The 13,632-nt window shown below is 47.3% G+C and overlaps 58 non-coding genes across 58 annotated transcripts; 9 read left to right on the top strand and 49 right to left on the bottom strand.

The window, feature by feature from the left end:
- Positions 1–60: 60 nt before the first annotated feature.
- On the bottom strand, positions 61–132 carry Trnad-guc (transfer RNA aspartic acid (anticodon GUC)). Its single transcript has one exon. It is a non-coding gene; the product is annotated as a tRNA-Asp (tRNA).
- A 259-nt stretch (positions 133–391) lies between these two features.
- Trnaa-ugc (transfer RNA alanine (anticodon UGC)) lies at positions 392–464 on the bottom strand. Its single transcript has one exon. It is a non-coding gene; the product is annotated as a tRNA-Ala (tRNA).
- A 253-nt stretch (positions 465–717) lies between these two features.
- Positions 718–811, top strand: Trnay-gua (transfer RNA tyrosine (anticodon GUA)). Its single transcript has 2 exons — positions 718–754; positions 776–811. It is a non-coding gene; the product is annotated as a tRNA-Tyr (tRNA).
- A 41-nt stretch (positions 812–852) lies between these two features.
- Positions 853–968, bottom strand: Trnal-caa (transfer RNA leucine (anticodon CAA)). The gene is made up of 2 exons: positions 931–968; positions 853–898 (listed from the first exon to the last, which is right to left on the bottom strand). It is a non-coding gene; the product is annotated as a tRNA-Leu (tRNA).
- A 68-nt stretch (positions 969–1,036) lies between these two features.
- On the bottom strand, positions 1,037–1,109 carry Trnaa-agc (transfer RNA alanine (anticodon AGC)). The gene has a single exon. It is a non-coding gene; the product is annotated as a tRNA-Ala (tRNA).
- Positions 1,110–1,216: 107 nt separating this feature from the next.
- Trnak-uuu (transfer RNA lysine (anticodon UUU)) lies at positions 1,217–1,289 on the bottom strand. Its single transcript has one exon. It is a non-coding gene; the product is annotated as a tRNA-Lys (tRNA).
- Positions 1,290–1,362: 73 nt separating this feature from the next.
- On the bottom strand, positions 1,363–1,434 carry Trnad-guc (transfer RNA aspartic acid (anticodon GUC)). The gene has a single exon. It is a non-coding gene; the product is annotated as a tRNA-Asp (tRNA).
- A 259-nt stretch (positions 1,435–1,693) lies between these two features.
- Positions 1,694–1,766, bottom strand: Trnaa-ugc (transfer RNA alanine (anticodon UGC)). Its single transcript has one exon. It is a non-coding gene; the product is annotated as a tRNA-Ala (tRNA).
- A 388-nt stretch (positions 1,767–2,154) lies between these two features.
- On the bottom strand, positions 2,155–2,270 carry Trnal-caa (transfer RNA leucine (anticodon CAA)). Its single transcript has 2 exons — positions 2,233–2,270; positions 2,155–2,200 (listed from the first exon to the last, which is right to left on the bottom strand). It is a non-coding gene; the product is annotated as a tRNA-Leu (tRNA).
- A 68-nt stretch (positions 2,271–2,338) lies between these two features.
- On the bottom strand, positions 2,339–2,411 carry Trnaa-agc (transfer RNA alanine (anticodon AGC)). The gene has a single exon. It is a non-coding gene; the product is annotated as a tRNA-Ala (tRNA).
- Positions 2,412–2,518: 107 nt separating this feature from the next.
- Positions 2,519–2,591, bottom strand: Trnak-uuu (transfer RNA lysine (anticodon UUU)). The gene has a single exon. It is a non-coding gene; the product is annotated as a tRNA-Lys (tRNA).
- Positions 2,592–2,664: 73 nt separating this feature from the next.
- Trnad-guc (transfer RNA aspartic acid (anticodon GUC)) lies at positions 2,665–2,736 on the bottom strand. Its single transcript has one exon. It is a non-coding gene; the product is annotated as a tRNA-Asp (tRNA).
- Positions 2,737–2,995: 259 nt separating this feature from the next.
- Positions 2,996–3,068, bottom strand: Trnaa-ugc (transfer RNA alanine (anticodon UGC)). Its single transcript has one exon. It is a non-coding gene; the product is annotated as a tRNA-Ala (tRNA).
- A 253-nt stretch (positions 3,069–3,321) lies between these two features.
- Positions 3,322–3,415, top strand: Trnay-gua (transfer RNA tyrosine (anticodon GUA)). The gene is made up of 2 exons: positions 3,322–3,358; positions 3,380–3,415. It is a non-coding gene; the product is annotated as a tRNA-Tyr (tRNA).
- A 41-nt stretch (positions 3,416–3,456) lies between these two features.
- On the bottom strand, positions 3,457–3,572 carry Trnal-caa (transfer RNA leucine (anticodon CAA)). The gene is made up of 2 exons: positions 3,535–3,572; positions 3,457–3,502 (listed from the first exon to the last, which is right to left on the bottom strand). It is a non-coding gene; the product is annotated as a tRNA-Leu (tRNA).
- Positions 3,573–3,640: 68 nt separating this feature from the next.
- Positions 3,641–3,713, bottom strand: Trnaa-agc (transfer RNA alanine (anticodon AGC)). Its single transcript has one exon. It is a non-coding gene; the product is annotated as a tRNA-Ala (tRNA).
- A 107-nt stretch (positions 3,714–3,820) lies between these two features.
- Trnak-uuu (transfer RNA lysine (anticodon UUU)) lies at positions 3,821–3,893 on the bottom strand. The gene has a single exon. It is a non-coding gene; the product is annotated as a tRNA-Lys (tRNA).
- Positions 3,894–3,966: 73 nt separating this feature from the next.
- Trnad-guc (transfer RNA aspartic acid (anticodon GUC)) lies at positions 3,967–4,038 on the bottom strand. Its single transcript has one exon. It is a non-coding gene; the product is annotated as a tRNA-Asp (tRNA).
- Positions 4,039–4,297: 259 nt separating this feature from the next.
- Trnaa-ugc (transfer RNA alanine (anticodon UGC)) lies at positions 4,298–4,370 on the bottom strand. Its single transcript has one exon. It is a non-coding gene; the product is annotated as a tRNA-Ala (tRNA).
- Positions 4,371–4,623: 253 nt separating this feature from the next.
- Trnay-gua (transfer RNA tyrosine (anticodon GUA)) lies at positions 4,624–4,717 on the top strand. Its single transcript has 2 exons — positions 4,624–4,660; positions 4,682–4,717. It is a non-coding gene; the product is annotated as a tRNA-Tyr (tRNA).
- Positions 4,718–4,758: 41 nt separating this feature from the next.
- On the bottom strand, positions 4,759–4,874 carry Trnal-caa (transfer RNA leucine (anticodon CAA)). Its single transcript has 2 exons — positions 4,837–4,874; positions 4,759–4,804 (listed from the first exon to the last, which is right to left on the bottom strand). It is a non-coding gene; the product is annotated as a tRNA-Leu (tRNA).
- Positions 4,875–4,942: 68 nt separating this feature from the next.
- Positions 4,943–5,015, bottom strand: Trnaa-agc (transfer RNA alanine (anticodon AGC)). Its single transcript has one exon. It is a non-coding gene; the product is annotated as a tRNA-Ala (tRNA).
- A 107-nt stretch (positions 5,016–5,122) lies between these two features.
- On the bottom strand, positions 5,123–5,195 carry Trnak-uuu (transfer RNA lysine (anticodon UUU)). Its single transcript has one exon. It is a non-coding gene; the product is annotated as a tRNA-Lys (tRNA).
- A 73-nt stretch (positions 5,196–5,268) lies between these two features.
- On the bottom strand, positions 5,269–5,340 carry Trnad-guc (transfer RNA aspartic acid (anticodon GUC)). The gene has a single exon. It is a non-coding gene; the product is annotated as a tRNA-Asp (tRNA).
- Positions 5,341–5,925: 585 nt separating this feature from the next.
- Trnay-gua (transfer RNA tyrosine (anticodon GUA)) lies at positions 5,926–6,019 on the top strand. The gene is made up of 2 exons: positions 5,926–5,962; positions 5,984–6,019. It is a non-coding gene; the product is annotated as a tRNA-Tyr (tRNA).
- Positions 6,020–6,060: 41 nt separating this feature from the next.
- On the bottom strand, positions 6,061–6,176 carry Trnal-caa (transfer RNA leucine (anticodon CAA)). The gene is made up of 2 exons: positions 6,139–6,176; positions 6,061–6,106 (listed from the first exon to the last, which is right to left on the bottom strand). It is a non-coding gene; the product is annotated as a tRNA-Leu (tRNA).
- Positions 6,177–6,244: 68 nt separating this feature from the next.
- Trnaa-agc (transfer RNA alanine (anticodon AGC)) lies at positions 6,245–6,317 on the bottom strand. Its single transcript has one exon. It is a non-coding gene; the product is annotated as a tRNA-Ala (tRNA).
- Positions 6,318–6,424: 107 nt separating this feature from the next.
- Trnak-uuu (transfer RNA lysine (anticodon UUU)) lies at positions 6,425–6,497 on the bottom strand. Its single transcript has one exon. It is a non-coding gene; the product is annotated as a tRNA-Lys (tRNA).
- Positions 6,498–6,570: 73 nt separating this feature from the next.
- Positions 6,571–6,642, bottom strand: Trnad-guc (transfer RNA aspartic acid (anticodon GUC)). The gene has a single exon. It is a non-coding gene; the product is annotated as a tRNA-Asp (tRNA).
- Positions 6,643–7,227: 585 nt separating this feature from the next.
- Positions 7,228–7,321, top strand: Trnay-gua (transfer RNA tyrosine (anticodon GUA)). Its single transcript has 2 exons — positions 7,228–7,264; positions 7,286–7,321. It is a non-coding gene; the product is annotated as a tRNA-Tyr (tRNA).
- A 41-nt stretch (positions 7,322–7,362) lies between these two features.
- Positions 7,363–7,478, bottom strand: Trnal-caa (transfer RNA leucine (anticodon CAA)). The gene is made up of 2 exons: positions 7,441–7,478; positions 7,363–7,408 (listed from the first exon to the last, which is right to left on the bottom strand). It is a non-coding gene; the product is annotated as a tRNA-Leu (tRNA).
- A 68-nt stretch (positions 7,479–7,546) lies between these two features.
- Trnaa-agc (transfer RNA alanine (anticodon AGC)) lies at positions 7,547–7,619 on the bottom strand. The gene has a single exon. It is a non-coding gene; the product is annotated as a tRNA-Ala (tRNA).
- A 107-nt stretch (positions 7,620–7,726) lies between these two features.
- Positions 7,727–7,799, bottom strand: Trnak-uuu (transfer RNA lysine (anticodon UUU)). Its single transcript has one exon. It is a non-coding gene; the product is annotated as a tRNA-Lys (tRNA).
- A 73-nt stretch (positions 7,800–7,872) lies between these two features.
- On the bottom strand, positions 7,873–7,944 carry Trnad-guc (transfer RNA aspartic acid (anticodon GUC)). Its single transcript has one exon. It is a non-coding gene; the product is annotated as a tRNA-Asp (tRNA).
- Positions 7,945–8,529: 585 nt separating this feature from the next.
- Trnay-gua (transfer RNA tyrosine (anticodon GUA)) lies at positions 8,530–8,623 on the top strand. Its single transcript has 2 exons — positions 8,530–8,566; positions 8,588–8,623. It is a non-coding gene; the product is annotated as a tRNA-Tyr (tRNA).
- A 41-nt stretch (positions 8,624–8,664) lies between these two features.
- On the bottom strand, positions 8,665–8,780 carry Trnal-caa (transfer RNA leucine (anticodon CAA)). The gene is made up of 2 exons: positions 8,743–8,780; positions 8,665–8,710 (listed from the first exon to the last, which is right to left on the bottom strand). It is a non-coding gene; the product is annotated as a tRNA-Leu (tRNA).
- A 68-nt stretch (positions 8,781–8,848) lies between these two features.
- On the bottom strand, positions 8,849–8,921 carry Trnaa-agc (transfer RNA alanine (anticodon AGC)). The gene has a single exon. It is a non-coding gene; the product is annotated as a tRNA-Ala (tRNA).
- A 107-nt stretch (positions 8,922–9,028) lies between these two features.
- Positions 9,029–9,101, bottom strand: Trnak-uuu (transfer RNA lysine (anticodon UUU)). The gene has a single exon. It is a non-coding gene; the product is annotated as a tRNA-Lys (tRNA).
- Positions 9,102–9,174: 73 nt separating this feature from the next.
- On the bottom strand, positions 9,175–9,246 carry Trnad-guc (transfer RNA aspartic acid (anticodon GUC)). Its single transcript has one exon. It is a non-coding gene; the product is annotated as a tRNA-Asp (tRNA).
- A 259-nt stretch (positions 9,247–9,505) lies between these two features.
- Positions 9,506–9,578, bottom strand: Trnaa-ugc (transfer RNA alanine (anticodon UGC)). The gene has a single exon. It is a non-coding gene; the product is annotated as a tRNA-Ala (tRNA).
- Positions 9,579–9,831: 253 nt separating this feature from the next.
- Positions 9,832–9,925, top strand: Trnay-gua (transfer RNA tyrosine (anticodon GUA)). The gene is made up of 2 exons: positions 9,832–9,868; positions 9,890–9,925. It is a non-coding gene; the product is annotated as a tRNA-Tyr (tRNA).
- Positions 9,926–9,966: 41 nt separating this feature from the next.
- On the bottom strand, positions 9,967–10,082 carry Trnal-caa (transfer RNA leucine (anticodon CAA)). The gene is made up of 2 exons: positions 10,045–10,082; positions 9,967–10,012 (listed from the first exon to the last, which is right to left on the bottom strand). It is a non-coding gene; the product is annotated as a tRNA-Leu (tRNA).
- Positions 10,083–10,150: 68 nt separating this feature from the next.
- Positions 10,151–10,223, bottom strand: Trnaa-agc (transfer RNA alanine (anticodon AGC)). The gene has a single exon. It is a non-coding gene; the product is annotated as a tRNA-Ala (tRNA).
- Positions 10,224–10,330: 107 nt separating this feature from the next.
- Positions 10,331–10,403, bottom strand: Trnak-uuu (transfer RNA lysine (anticodon UUU)). The gene has a single exon. It is a non-coding gene; the product is annotated as a tRNA-Lys (tRNA).
- Positions 10,404–10,476: 73 nt separating this feature from the next.
- On the bottom strand, positions 10,477–10,548 carry Trnad-guc (transfer RNA aspartic acid (anticodon GUC)). The gene has a single exon. It is a non-coding gene; the product is annotated as a tRNA-Asp (tRNA).
- A 259-nt stretch (positions 10,549–10,807) lies between these two features.
- Trnaa-ugc (transfer RNA alanine (anticodon UGC)) lies at positions 10,808–10,880 on the bottom strand. The gene has a single exon. It is a non-coding gene; the product is annotated as a tRNA-Ala (tRNA).
- A 253-nt stretch (positions 10,881–11,133) lies between these two features.
- Positions 11,134–11,227, top strand: Trnay-gua (transfer RNA tyrosine (anticodon GUA)). The gene is made up of 2 exons: positions 11,134–11,170; positions 11,192–11,227. It is a non-coding gene; the product is annotated as a tRNA-Tyr (tRNA).
- A 41-nt stretch (positions 11,228–11,268) lies between these two features.
- Trnal-caa (transfer RNA leucine (anticodon CAA)) lies at positions 11,269–11,384 on the bottom strand. Its single transcript has 2 exons — positions 11,347–11,384; positions 11,269–11,314 (listed from the first exon to the last, which is right to left on the bottom strand). It is a non-coding gene; the product is annotated as a tRNA-Leu (tRNA).
- A 68-nt stretch (positions 11,385–11,452) lies between these two features.
- On the bottom strand, positions 11,453–11,525 carry Trnaa-agc (transfer RNA alanine (anticodon AGC)). The gene has a single exon. It is a non-coding gene; the product is annotated as a tRNA-Ala (tRNA).
- Positions 11,526–11,632: 107 nt separating this feature from the next.
- Trnak-uuu (transfer RNA lysine (anticodon UUU)) lies at positions 11,633–11,705 on the bottom strand. Its single transcript has one exon. It is a non-coding gene; the product is annotated as a tRNA-Lys (tRNA).
- Positions 11,706–11,778: 73 nt separating this feature from the next.
- On the bottom strand, positions 11,779–11,850 carry Trnad-guc (transfer RNA aspartic acid (anticodon GUC)). The gene has a single exon. It is a non-coding gene; the product is annotated as a tRNA-Asp (tRNA).
- A 259-nt stretch (positions 11,851–12,109) lies between these two features.
- Positions 12,110–12,182, bottom strand: Trnaa-ugc (transfer RNA alanine (anticodon UGC)). The gene has a single exon. It is a non-coding gene; the product is annotated as a tRNA-Ala (tRNA).
- Positions 12,183–12,435: 253 nt separating this feature from the next.
- Trnay-gua (transfer RNA tyrosine (anticodon GUA)) lies at positions 12,436–12,529 on the top strand. The gene is made up of 2 exons: positions 12,436–12,472; positions 12,494–12,529. It is a non-coding gene; the product is annotated as a tRNA-Tyr (tRNA).
- Positions 12,530–12,570: 41 nt separating this feature from the next.
- Trnal-caa (transfer RNA leucine (anticodon CAA)) lies at positions 12,571–12,686 on the bottom strand. Its single transcript has 2 exons — positions 12,649–12,686; positions 12,571–12,616 (listed from the first exon to the last, which is right to left on the bottom strand). It is a non-coding gene; the product is annotated as a tRNA-Leu (tRNA).
- A 68-nt stretch (positions 12,687–12,754) lies between these two features.
- On the bottom strand, positions 12,755–12,827 carry Trnaa-agc (transfer RNA alanine (anticodon AGC)). Its single transcript has one exon. It is a non-coding gene; the product is annotated as a tRNA-Ala (tRNA).
- Positions 12,828–12,934: 107 nt separating this feature from the next.
- Trnak-uuu (transfer RNA lysine (anticodon UUU)) lies at positions 12,935–13,007 on the bottom strand. The gene has a single exon. It is a non-coding gene; the product is annotated as a tRNA-Lys (tRNA).
- A 73-nt stretch (positions 13,008–13,080) lies between these two features.
- Positions 13,081–13,152, bottom strand: Trnad-guc (transfer RNA aspartic acid (anticodon GUC)). The gene has a single exon. It is a non-coding gene; the product is annotated as a tRNA-Asp (tRNA).
- Positions 13,153–13,411: 259 nt separating this feature from the next.
- Positions 13,412–13,484, bottom strand: Trnaa-ugc (transfer RNA alanine (anticodon UGC)). The gene has a single exon. It is a non-coding gene; the product is annotated as a tRNA-Ala (tRNA).
- Positions 13,485–13,632: the final 148 nt, after the last annotated feature.

Below are 13,632 nucleotides of genomic sequence, written 5' to 3'. Positions count from 1 at the left end.
CCCGGACAGTCCCGCGAACGCTACTGACGTGAAACGAAACATTGACAAGATAAAAAGAACCTCCCCGGCGGGGAATCGAACCCCGGTCTCCTGCGTGACAGGCGGGGATACTTACCACTATACTACCGAGGACGAGTTCATATTTAAATAATATGTTCGCGATGGCGTCAATGCCCGAATGCCACACGGTCGATCATGTTAAAAGCTGAAACTGTGTATACTGTCAATGCGAAATTAAACAGCAAGAAATGCTCTAGACATATGCAGCGCGGTTTAGTATTATTATTATTATTATTAATACCAGGTAATCTTAGGAGCATCATAAATCCTCTTATGACCATTGGCAACTACTGAAATTAGTATAAAAATAAATAAATTGAAAACATCGTCTTGGAGGATCCGGGCATCGATCCCGGTACCTCTCGCATGCAAAGCGAGCGCTCTACCATGTGAGCTAATCCCCCTGGAAATGGTAAAAAGGTCATAGTTCGAGTGCTGTTCGCAATACTAAACTACACCTTACATCAGACACATTTCAGCTTACCTACCTTCAGCAGAGTGGCGCAGAGGAAGCGTGCTGGGCCCATAACCCAGAGGTCGGTGGATCGAAACCACCCTCTGCTACGTGCGAGCTATCGCATCATTTTAAAAACCACGTCATACTACAAACGTGACATGACCTGCATAGTCCTGCACAAGAACTGTACGATGCTATATCCACCGATAGCTCAGTTGGTAGAGCGGAGGACTGTAGACGAACTTATACCACTCAGGCATCCTTAGGTCGCTGGTTCAAATCCGGCTCGGTGGACTTGCATTTTAGGCCTAAAATTTTGTGTGGCAGGGAAAAGTTGTCGGAAGTGGGATTCGAACCCACGCCCTCATTCGAGGACCAGAATTCTCCACGCGATGAGTGGAAGAACATTTTGTCTTGAGTCTGGCGCCTTAGACCGCTCGGCCATCCCGACATGACACGAACGCTGCTGCAAATTGCTCTGCGCAAATTTCTTTTATTTTACGCCTATGGAAAAGGCATTGGAGAACCCGGGCATCGATCCCGGTACCTCTCGCATGCTAAGCGAGCGCTCTACCATCTGAGCTAGTTCCCCATCAAGTTTGCTTCGCCTTTGCCACTCCGCAAATGTTACGTTATTCATCCTCTTTCGACAAGACATTGTGGTGAAAGTTAGTTCACCATCGTACCAAATAATTGTTACGCCCGATGAGGGACTCGAACCCGCGACCCTCAGATTAAAAGTCTGATGCTCTACCGACTGAGCTAACCGGGCGTAAATCTGTATTCCCGGACAGTCCCGCGAACGCTACTGACGTGAAACGAAACATTGACAAGATAAAAAGAACCTCCCCGGCGGGGAATCGAACCCCGGTCTCCCGCGTGACAGGCGGGGATACTTACCACTATACTACCGAGGACGAGTTCATATTTAAATAATATGTTCGCGATGGCGTCAATGCCCGAATGCCACACGGTCGATCATGTTAAAAGCTGAAACTGTGTATACTGTCAATGCGAAATTAAACAGCAAGAAATGCTCTAGACTTATGCAGCGCGGTTTAGTATTATTATTATTATTATTAATACCAGGTAATCTTAGGAGCATCATAAATCCTCTTATGACCATTGGCAACTACTGAAATTAGTATAAAAATAAATAAATTAAAAACATCGTCTTGGAGGATCCGGGCATCGATCCCGGTACCTCTCGCATGCAAAGCGAGCGCTCTACCATGTGAGCTAATCCCCCTGGAAATGGTAAAAAGGTCATAGTTCGAGTGCTGTTCGCAATACTAAACTACACCTTACATCAGACACATTTCAGCTTACCTACCTTCAGCAGAGTGGCGCAGAGGAAGCGTGCTGGGCCCATAACCCAGAGGTCGGTGGATCGAAACCACCCTCTGCTACGTGCGAGCTATCGCATCATTTTAAAAACCACGTCATACTACAAACGTGACATGACCTGCATAGTCCTGCACAAGAACTGTACGATGCTACATCCACCGATAGCTCAGTTGGTAGAGCGGAGGACTGTAGACGAACTTATACCACTCAGGCATCCTTAGGTCTCTGGTTCAAATCCGGCTCGGTGGACTTGCATTTTAGGCCTAAAATTTTGTGTGGCAGGGAAAAGTTGTCGGAAGTGGGATTCGAACCCACGCCCTCATTCGAGGACCAGAATTCTCCACGCGATGAGTGGAAGAACATTTTGTCTTGAGTCTGGCGCCTTAGACCGCTCGGCCATCCCGACATGACACGAACGCTGCTGCAAATTGCTCTGCGCAAATTTCTTTTATTTTGCGCCTATGGAAAAGGCATTGGAGAACCCGGGCATCGATCCCGGTACCTCTCGCATGCTAAGCGAGCGCTCTACCATCTGAGCTAGTTCCCCATCAAGTTTGCTTCGCCTTTGCCACTCCGCAAATGTTACGTTATTCATCCTCTTTCGACAAGACATTGTGGTGAAAGTTAGTTCACCATCGTACCAAATAATTGTTACGCCCGATGAGGGACTCGAACCCGCGACCCTCAGATTAAAAGTCTGATGCTCTACCGACTGAGCTAACCGGGCGTTAATCTGTATTCCCGGACAGTCCCGCGAACGCTACTGACGTGAAACGAAACATTGACAAGATAAAAAGAACCTCCCCGGCGGGGAATCGAACCCCGGTCTCCCGCGTGACAGGCGGGGATACTTACCACTATACTACCGAGGACGAGTTCATATTTAAATAATATGTTCGCGATGGCGTCAATGCCCGAATGCCACACGGTCGATCATGTTAAAAGCTGAAACTGTGTATACTGTCAATGCGAAATTAAACAGCAAGAAATGCTCTAGACATATGCAGCGCGGTTTAGTATTATTATTATTATTATTAATACCAGGTAATCTTAGGAGCATCATAAATCCTCTTATGACCATTGGCAACTACTGAAATTAGTATAAAAATAAATAAATTAAAAACATCGTCTTGGAGGATCCGGGCATCGATCCCGGTACCTCTCGCATGCAAAGCGAGCGCTCTACCATGTGAGCTAATCCCCCTGGAAATGGTAAAAAGGTCATAGTTCGAGTGCTGTTCGCAATACTAAACTACACCTTACATCAGACACATTTCAGCTTACCTACCTTCAGCAGAGTGGCGCAGAGGAAGCGTGCTGGGCCCATAACCCAGAGGTCGGTGGATCGAAACCACCCTCTGCTACGTGCGAGCTATCGCATCATTTTAAAAACCACGTCATACTACAAACGTGACATGACCTGCATAGTCCTGCACAAGAACTGTACGATGCTACACCCACCGATAGCTCAGTTGGTAGAGCGGAGGACTGTAGACGAACTTATACCACTCAGGCATCCTTAGGTCGCTGGTTCAAATCCGGCTCGGTGGACTTGCATTTTAGGCCTAAAATTTTGTGTGGCAGGGAAAAGTTGTCGGAAGTGGGATTCGAACCCACGCCCTCATTCGAGGACCAGAATTCTCCACGCGATGAGTGGAAGAACATTTTGTCTTGAGTCTGGCGCCTTAGACCGCTCGGCCATCCCGACATGACACGAACGCTGCTGCAAATTGCTCTGCGCAAATTTCTTTTATTTTACGCCTATGGAAAAGGCATTGGAGAACCCGGGCATCGATCCCGGTACCTCTCGCATGCTAAGCGAGCGCTCTACCATCTGAGCTAGTTCCCCATCAAGTTTGCTTCGCCTTTGCCACTCCGCAAATGTTACGTTATTCATCCTCTTTCGACAAGACATTGTGGTGAAAGTTAGTTCACCATCGTACCAAATAATTGTTACGCCCGATGAGGGACTCGAACCCGCGACCCTCAGATTAAAAGTCTGATGCTCTACCGACTGAGCTAACCGGGCGTAAATCTGTATTCCCGGACAGTCCCGCGAACGCTACTGACGTGAAACGAAACATTGACAAGATAAAAAGAACCTCCCCGGCGGGGAATCGAACCCCGGTCTCCCGCGTGACAGGCGGGGATACTTACCACTATACTACCGAGGACGAGTTCATATTTAAATAATATGTTCGCGATGGCGTCAATGCCCGAATGCCACACGGTCGATCATGTTAAAAGCTGAAACTGTGTATACTGTCAATGCGAAATTAAACAGCAAGAAATGCTCTAGACATATGCAGCGCGGTTTAGTATTATTATTATTATTATTAATACCAGGTAATCTTAGGAGCATCATAAATCCTCTTATGACCATTGGCAACTACTGAAATTAGTATAAAAATAAATAAATTAAAAACATCGTCTTGGAGGATCCGGGCATCGATCCCGGTACCTCTCGCATGCAAAGCGAGCGCTCTACCATGTGAGCTAATCCCCCTGGAAATGGTAAAAAGGTCATAGTTCGAGTGCTGTTCGCAATACTAAACTACACCTTACATCAGACACATTTCAGCTTACCTACCTTCAGCAGAGTGGCGCAGAGGAAGCGTGCTGGGCCCATAACCCAGAGGTCGGTGGATCGAAACCACCCTCTGCTACGTGCGAGCTATCGCATCATTTTAAAAACCACGTCATACTACAAACGTGACATGACCTGCATAGTCCTGCACAAGAACTGTACGATGCTACATCCACCGATAGCTCAGTTGGTAGAGCGGAGGACTGTAGACGAACTTATACCACTCAGGCATCCTTAGGTCGCTGGTTCAAATCCGGCTCGGTGGACTTGCATTTTAGGCCTAAAATTTTGTGTGGCAGGGAAAAGTTGTCGGAAGTGGGATTCGAACCCACGCCCTCATTCGAGGACCAGAATTCTCCACGCGATGAGTGGAAGAACATTTTGTCTTGAGTCTGGCGCCTTAGACCGCTCGGCCATCCCGACATGACACGAACGCTGCTGCAAATTGCTCTGCGCAAATTTCTTTTATTTTACGCCTATGGAAAAGGCATTGGAGAACCCGGGCATCGATCCCGGTACCTCTCGCATGCTAAGCGAGCGCTCTACCATCTGAGCTAGTTCCCCATCAAGTTTGCTTCGCCTTTGCCACTCCGCAAATGTTACGTTATTCATCCTCTTTCGACAAGACATTGTGGTGAAAGTTAGTTCACCATCGTACCAAATAATTGTTACGCCCGATGAGGGACTCGAACCCGCGACCCTCAGATTAAAAGTCTGATGCTCTACCGACTGAGCTAACCGGGCGTAAATCTGTATTCCCGGACAGTCCCGCGAACGCTACTGACGTGAAACGAAACATTGACAAGATAAAAAGAACCTCCCCGGCGGGGAATCGAACCCCGGTCTCCCGCGTGACAGGCGGGGATACTTACCACTATACTACCGAGGACGAGTTCATATTTAAATAATATGTTCGCGATGGCGTCAATGCCCGAATGCCACACGGTCGATCATGTTAAAAGCTGAAACTGTGTATACTGTCAATGCGAAATTAAACAGCAAGAAATGCTCTAGACATATGCAGCGCGGTTTAGTATTATTATTATTATTATTAATACCAGGTAATCTTAGGAGCATCATAAATCCTCTTATGACCATTGGCAACTACTGAAATTAGTATAAAAATAAATAAATTAAAAACATCGTCTTGGAGGATCCGGGCATCGATCCGGGTACCTCTCGCATGCAAAGCGAGCGCTCTACCATGTGAGCTAATCCCCCTGGAAATGGTAAAAAGGTCATAGTTCGAGTGCTGTTCGCAATACTAAACTACACCTTACATCAGACACATTTCAGCTTACCTACCTTCAGCAGAGTGGCGCAGAGGAAGCGTGCTGGGCCCATAACCCAGAGGTCGGTGGATCGAAACCACCCTCTGCTGCGTGCGAGCTATCGCATCATTTTAAAAACCACGTCATACTACAAACGTGACATGACCTGCATAGTCCTGCACAAGAACTGTACGATGCTACATCCACCGATAGCTCAGTTGGTAGAGCGGAGGACTGTAGACGAACTTATACCACTCAGGCATCCTTAGGTCGCTGGTTCAAATCCGGCTCGGTGGACTTGCATTTTAGGCCTAAAATTTTGTGTGGCAGGGAAAAGTTGTCGGAAGTGGGATTCGAACCCACGCCCTCATTCGAGGACCAGAATTCTCCACGCGATGAGTGGAAGAACATTTTGTCTTGAGTCTGGCGCCTTAGACCGCTCGGCCATCCCGACATGACACGAACGCTGCTGCAAATTGCTCTGCGCAAATTTCTTTTATTTTACGCCTATGGAAAAGGCATTGGAGAACCCGGGCATCGATCCCGGTACCTCTCGCATGCTAAGCGAGCGCTCTACCATCTGAGCTAGTTCCCCATCAAGTTTGCTTCGCCTTTGCCACTCCGCAAATGTTACGTTATTCATCCTCTTTCGACAAGACATTGTGGTGAAAGTTAGTTCACCATCGTACCAAATAATTGTTACGCCCGATGAGGGACTCGAACCCGCGACCCTCAGATTAAAAGTCTGATGCTCTACCGACTGAGCTAACCGGGCGTAAATCTGTATTCCCGGACAGTCCCGCGAACGCTACTGACGTGAAACGAAACATTGACAAGATAAAAAGAACCTCCCCGGCGGGGAATCGAACCCCGGTCTCCCGCGTGACAGGCGGGGATACTTACCACTATACTACCGAGGACGAGTTCATATTTAAATAATATGTTCGCGATGGCGTCAATGCCCGAATGCCACACGGTCGATCATGTTAAAAGCTGAAACTGTGTATACTGTCAATGCGAAATTAAACAGCAAGAAATGCTCTAGACATATGCAGCGCGGTTTAGTATTATTATTATTATTATTAATACCAGGTAATCTTAGGAGCATCATAAATCCTCTTATGACCATTGGCAACTACTGAAATTAGTATAAAAATAAATAAATTAAAAACATCGTCTTGGAGGATCCGGGCATCGATCCAGGTACCTCTCGCATGCAAAGCGAGCGCTCTACCATGTGAGCTAATCCCCCTGGAAATGGTAAAAAGGTCATAGTTCGAGTGCTGTTCGCAATACTAAACTACACCTTACATCAGACACATTTCAGCTTACCTACCTTCAGCAGAGTGGCGCAGAGGAAGCGTGCTGGGCCCATAACCCAGAGGTCGGTGGATCGAAACCACCCTCTGCTACGTGCGAGCTATCGCATCATTTTAAAAACCACGTCATACTACAAACGTGACATGACCTGCATAGTCCTGCACAAGAACTGTACGATGCTACATCCACCGATAGCTCAGTTGGTAGAGCGGAGGACTGTAGACGAACTTATACCACTCAGGCATCCTTAGGTCGCTGGTTCAAATCCGGCTCGGTGGACTTGCATTTTAGGCCTAAAATTTTGTGTGGCAGGGAAAAGTTGTCGGAAGTGGGATTCGAACCCACGCCCTCATTCGAGGACCAGAATTCTCCACGCGATGAGTGGAAGAACATTTTGTCTTGAGTCTGGCGCCTTAGACCGCTCGGCCATCCCGACATGACACGAACGCTGCTGCAAATTGCTCTGCGCAAATTTCTTTTATTTTACGCCTATGGAAAAGGCATTGGAGAACCCGGGCATCGATCCCGGTACCTCTCGCATGCTAAGCGAGCGCTCTACCATCTGAGCTAGTTCCCCATCAAGTTTGCTTCGCCTTTGCCACTCCGCAAATGTTACGTTATTCATCCTCTTTCGACAAGACATTGTGGTGAAAGTTAGTTCACCATCGTACCAAATAATTGTTACGCCCGATGAGGGACTCGAACCCGCGACCCTCAGATTAAAAGTCTGATGCTCTACCGACTGAGCTAACCGGGCGTAAATCTGTATTCCCGGACAGTCCCGCGAACGCTACTGACGTGAAACGAAACATTGACAAGATAAAAAGAACCTCCCCGGCGGGGAATCGAACCCCGGTCTCCCGCGTGACAGGCGGGGATACTTACCACTATACTACCGAGGACGAGTTCATATTTAAATAATATGTTCGCGATGGCGTCAATGCCCGAATGCCACACGGTCGATCATGTTAAAAGCTGAAACTGTGTATACTGTCAATGCGAAATTAAACAGCAAGAAATGCTCTAGACATATTCAGCGCGGTTTAGTATTATTATTATTATTATTAATACCAGGTAATCTTAGGAGCATCATAAATCCTCTTATGACCATTGGCAACTACTGAAATTAGTATAAAAATAAATAAATTAAAAACATCGTCTTGGAGGATCCAGGCATCGATCCCGGTACCTCTCGCATGCAAAGCGAGCGCTCTACCATGTGAGCTAATCCCCCTGGAAATGGTAAAAAGGTCATAGTTCGAGTGCTGTTCGCAATACTAAACTACACCTTACATCAGACACATTTCAGCTTACCTACCTTCAGCAGAGTGGCGCAGAGGAAGCGTGCTGGGCCCATAACCCAGAGGTCGGTGGATCGAAACCACCCTCTGCTACGTGCGAGCTATCGCATCATTTTAAAAACCACGTCATACTACAAACGTGACATGACCTGCATAGTCCTGCACAAGAACTGTACGATGCTACATCCACCGATAGCTCAGTTGGTAGAGCGGAGGACTGTAGACGAACTTATACCACTCAGGCATCCTTAGGTCGCTGGTTCAAATCCGGCTCGGTGGACTTGCATTTTAGGCCTAAAATTTTGTGTGGCAGGGAAAAGTTGTCGGAAGTGGGATTCGAACCCACGCCCTCATTCGAGGACCAGAATTCTCCACGCGATGAGTGGAAGAACATTTTGTCTTGAGTCTGGCGCCTTAGACCGCTCGGCCATCCCGACATGACACGAACGCTGCTGCAAATTGCTCTGCGCAAATTTCTTTTATTTTACGCCTATGGAAAAGGCATTGGAGAACCCGGGCATCGATCCCGGTACCTCTCGCATGCTAAGCGAGCGCTCTACCATCTGAGCTAGTTCCCCATCAAGTTTGCTTCGCCTTTGCCACTCCGCAAATGTTACGTTATTCATCCTCTTTCGACAAGACATTGTGGTGAAAGTTAGTTCACCATCGTACCAAATAATTGTTACGCCCGATGAGGGACTCGAACCCGCGACCCTCAGATTAAAAGTCTGATGCTCTACCGACTGAGCTAACCGGGCGTAAATCTGTATTCCCGGACAGTCCCGCGAACGCTACTGACGTGAAACGAAACATTGACAAGATAAAAAGAACCTCCCCGGCGGGGAATCGAACCCCGGTCTCCCGCGTGACAGGCGGGGATACTTACCACTATACTACCGAGGACGAGTTCATATTTAAATAATATGTTCGCGATGGCGTCAATGCCCGAATGCCACACGGTCGATCATGTTAAAAGCTGAAACTGTGTATACTGTCAATGCGAAATTAAACAGCAAGAAATGTTCTAGACATATGCAGCGCGATTTAGTATTATTATTATTATTATTAATACCAGGTAATCTTAGGAGCATCATAAATCCTCTTATGACCATTGGCAACTACTGAAATTAGTATAAAAATAAATAAATTAAAAACATCGTCTTGGAGGATCCGGGCATCGATCCCGGTACCTCTCGCATGCAAAGCGAGCGCTCTACCATGTGAGCTAATCCCCCTGGAAATGGTAAAAAGGTCATAGTTCGAGTGCTGTTCGCAATACTAAACTACACCTTACATCAGACACATTTCAGCTTACCTACCTTCAGCAGAGTGGCGCAGAGGAAGCGTGCTGGGCCCATAACCCAGAGGTCGGTGGATCGAAACCACCCTCTGCTACGTGCGAGCTATCGCATCATTTTAAAAACCACGTCATACTACAAACGTGACATGACCTGCATAGTCCTGCACAAGAACTGTACGATGCTACATCCACCGATAGCTCAGTTGGTAGAGCGGAGGACTGTAGACGAACTTATACCACTCAGGCATCCTTAGGTCGCTGGTTCAAATCCGGCTCGGTGGACTTGCATTTTAGGCCTAAAATTTTGTGTGGCAGGGAAAAGTTGTCGGAAGTGGGATTCGAACCCACGCCCTCATTCGAGGACCAGAATTCTCCACGCGATGAGTGGAAGAACATTTTGTCTTGAGTCTGGCGCCTTAGACCGCTCGGCCATCCCGACATGACACGAACGCTGCTGCAAATTGCTCTGCGCAAATTTCTTTTATTTTACGCCTATGGAAAAGGCATTGGAGAACCCGGGCATCGATCCCGGTACATCTCGCATGCTAAGCGAGCGCTCTACCATCTGAGCTAGTTCCCCATCAAGTTTGCTTCGCCTTTGCCACTCCGCAAATGTTACGTTATTCATCCTCTTTCGACAAGACATTGTGGTGAAAGTTAGTTCACCATCGTACCAAATAATTGTTACGCCCGATGAGGGACTCGAACCCGCGACCCTCAGATTAAAAGTCTGATGCTCTACCGACTGAGCTAACCGGGCGTAAATCTGTATTCCCGGACAGTCCCGCGAACGCTACTGACGTGAAACGAAACATTGACAAGATAAAAAGAACCTCCCCGGCGGGGAATCGAACCCCGGTCTCCCGCGTGACAGGCGGGGATACTTACCACTATACTACCGAGAACGAGTTCATATTTAAATAATATGTTCGCGATGGCGTCAATGCCCGAATGCCACACGGTCGATCATGTTAAAAGCTGAAACTGTGTATACTGTCAATGCGAAATTAAACAGCAAGAAATGCTCTAGACATATGCAGCGCGGTTTAGTATTATTATTATTATTATTAATACCAGGTAATCTTAGGAGCATCATAAATCCTCTTATGACCATTGGCAACTACTGAAATTAGTATAAAAATAAATAAATTAAAAACATCGTCTTGGAGGATCCGGGCATCGATCCCGGTACCTCTCGCATGCAAAGCGAGCGCTCTACCATGTGAGCTAATCCCCCTGGAAATGGTAAAAAGGTCATAGTTCGAGTGCTGTTCGCAATACTAAACTACACCTTACATCAGACACATTTCAGCTTACCTACCTTCAGCAGAGTGGCGCAGAGGAAGCGTGCTGGGCCCATAACCCAGAGGTCGGTGGTTCGAAACCACCCTCTGCTACGTGCGAGCTATCGCATCATTTTAAAAACCACGTCATACTACAAACGTGACATGACCTGCATAGTCCTGCACAAGAACTGTACGATGCTACATACACCGATAGCTCAGTTGGTAGAGCGGAGGACTGTAGACGAACTTATACCACTCAGGCATCCTTAGGTCGCTGGTTCAAATCCGGCTCGGTGGACTTGCATTTTAGGCCTAAAATTTTGTGTGGCAGGGAAAAGTTGTCGGAAGTGGGATTCGAACCCACGCCCTCATTCGAGGACCAGAATTCTCCACGCGATGAGTGGAAGAACATTTTGTCTTGAGTCTGGCGCCTTAGACCGCTCGGCCATCCCGACATGACACGAACGCTGCTGCAAATTGCTCTGCGCAAATTTCTTTTATTTTACGCCTATGGAAAAGGCATTGGAGAACCCGGGCATCGATCCCGGTACCTCTCGCATGCTAAGCGAGCGCTCTACCATCTGAGCTAGTTCCCCATCAAGTTTGCTTCGCCTTTGCCACTCCGCAAATGTTACGTTATTCATCCTCTTTCGACAAGACATTGTGGTGAAAGTTAGTTCACCATCGTACCAAATAATTGTTACGCCCGATGAGGGACTCGAACCCGCGACCCTCAGATTAAAAGTCTGATGCTCTACCGACTGAGCTAACCGGGCGTAAATCTGTATTCCCGGACAGTCCCGCGAACGCTACTGACGTGAAACGAAACATTGACAAGATAAAAAGAACCTCCCCGGCGGGGAATCGAACCCCGGTCTCCCGCGTGACAGGCGGGGATACTTACCACTATACTACCGAGGACGAGTTCATATTTAAATAATATGTTCGCGATGGCGTCAATGCCCGAATGCCACACGGTCGATCATGTTAAAAGCTGAAACTGTGTATACTGTCAATGCGAAATTAAACAGCAAGAAATGCTCTAGACATATGCAGCGCGGTTTAGTATTATTATTATTATTATTAATACCAGGTAATCTTAGGAGCATCATAAATCCTCTTATGACAATTGGCAACTACTGAAATTAGTATAAAAATAAATAAATTAAAAACATCGTCTTGGAGGATCCGGGCATCGATCCCGGTACCTCTCGCATGCAAAGCGAGCGCTCTACCATGTGAGCTAATCCCCCTGGAAATGGTAAAAAGGTCATAGTTCGAGTGCTGTTCGCAATACTAAACTACACCTTACATCAGACACATTTCAGCTTACCTACCTTCAGCAGAGTGGCGCAGAGGAAGCGTGCTGGGCCCATAACCCAGAGGTCGGTGGATCGAAACCACCCTCTGCTACGTGCGAGCTATCGCATCATTTTAAAAACCACGTCATACTACAAACGTGACATGACCTGCATAGTCCTGCACAAGAACTGTACGATGCTACATCCACCGATAGCTCAGTTGGTAGAGCGGAGGACTGTAGACGAACTTATACCACTCAGGCATCCTTAGGTCGCTGGTTCAAATCCGGCTCGGTGGACTTGCATTTTAGGCCTAAAATTTTGTGTGGCAGGGAAAAGTTGTCGGAAGTGGGATTCGAACCCACGCCCTCATTCGAGGACCAGAATTCTCCACGCGATGAGTGGAAGAACATTTTGTCTTGAGTCTGGCGCCTTAGACCGCTCGGCCATCCCGACATGACACGAACGCTGCTGCAAATTGCTCTGCGCAAATTTCTTTTATTTTACGCCTATGGAAAAGGCATTGGAGAACCCGGGCATCGATCCCGGTACCTCTCGCATGCTAAGCGAGCGCTCTACCATCTGAGCTAGTTCCCCATCAAGTTTGCTTCGCCTTTGCCACTCCGCAAATGTTACGTTATTCATCCTCTTTCGACAAGACATTGTGGTGAAAGTTAGTTCACCATCGTACCAAATAATTGTTACGCCCGATGAGGGACTCGAACCCGCGACCCTCAGATTAAAAGTCTGATGCTCTACCGACTGAGCTAACCGGGCGTAAATCTGTATTCCCGGACAGTCCCGCGAACGCTACTGACGTGAAACGAAACATTGACAAGATAAAAAGAACCTCCCCGGCGGGGAATCGAACCCCGGTCTCCCGCGTGACAGGCGGGGATACTTACCACTATACTACCGAGGACGAGTTCATATTTAAATAATATGTTCGCGATGGCGTCAATGCCCGAATGCCACACGGTCGATCATGTTAAAAGCTGAAACTGTGTATACTGTCAATGCGAAATTAAACAGCAAGAAATGCTCTAGACATATGCAGCGCGGTTTAGTATTATTATTATTATTATTAATACCAGGTAATCTTAGGAGCATCATAAATCCTCTTATGACCATTGGCAACTACTGAAATTAGTATAAAAATAAATAAATTAAAAACATCGTCTTGGAGGATCCGGGCATTGATCCCGGTACCTCTCGCATGCAAAGCGAGCGCTCTACCATGTGAGCTAATCCCCCTGGAAATGGTAAAAAGGTCATAGTTCGAGTGCTGTTCGCAATACTAAACTAAACCTTACATCAGACAAATTTCAGCTTACCTACCTTCAGCAGAGTGGCGCAGAGGAAGCGTGCTGGGCCCATAACCCAGAGGTCGGTGGATCGAAAC

Source organism: Hydractinia symbiolongicarpus, chromosome 3 (genome assembly GCF_029227915.1).
Source record: "Hydractinia symbiolongicarpus strain clone_291-10 chromosome 3, HSymV2.1, whole genome shotgun sequence".
Taxonomy (NCBI): domain Eukaryota; kingdom Metazoa; phylum Cnidaria; class Hydrozoa; order Anthoathecata; family Hydractiniidae; genus Hydractinia; species Hydractinia symbiolongicarpus.
Note: the sequence above shows the minus strand (reverse complement) of the source record. Positions and strands in the feature narration are given on the sequence as shown.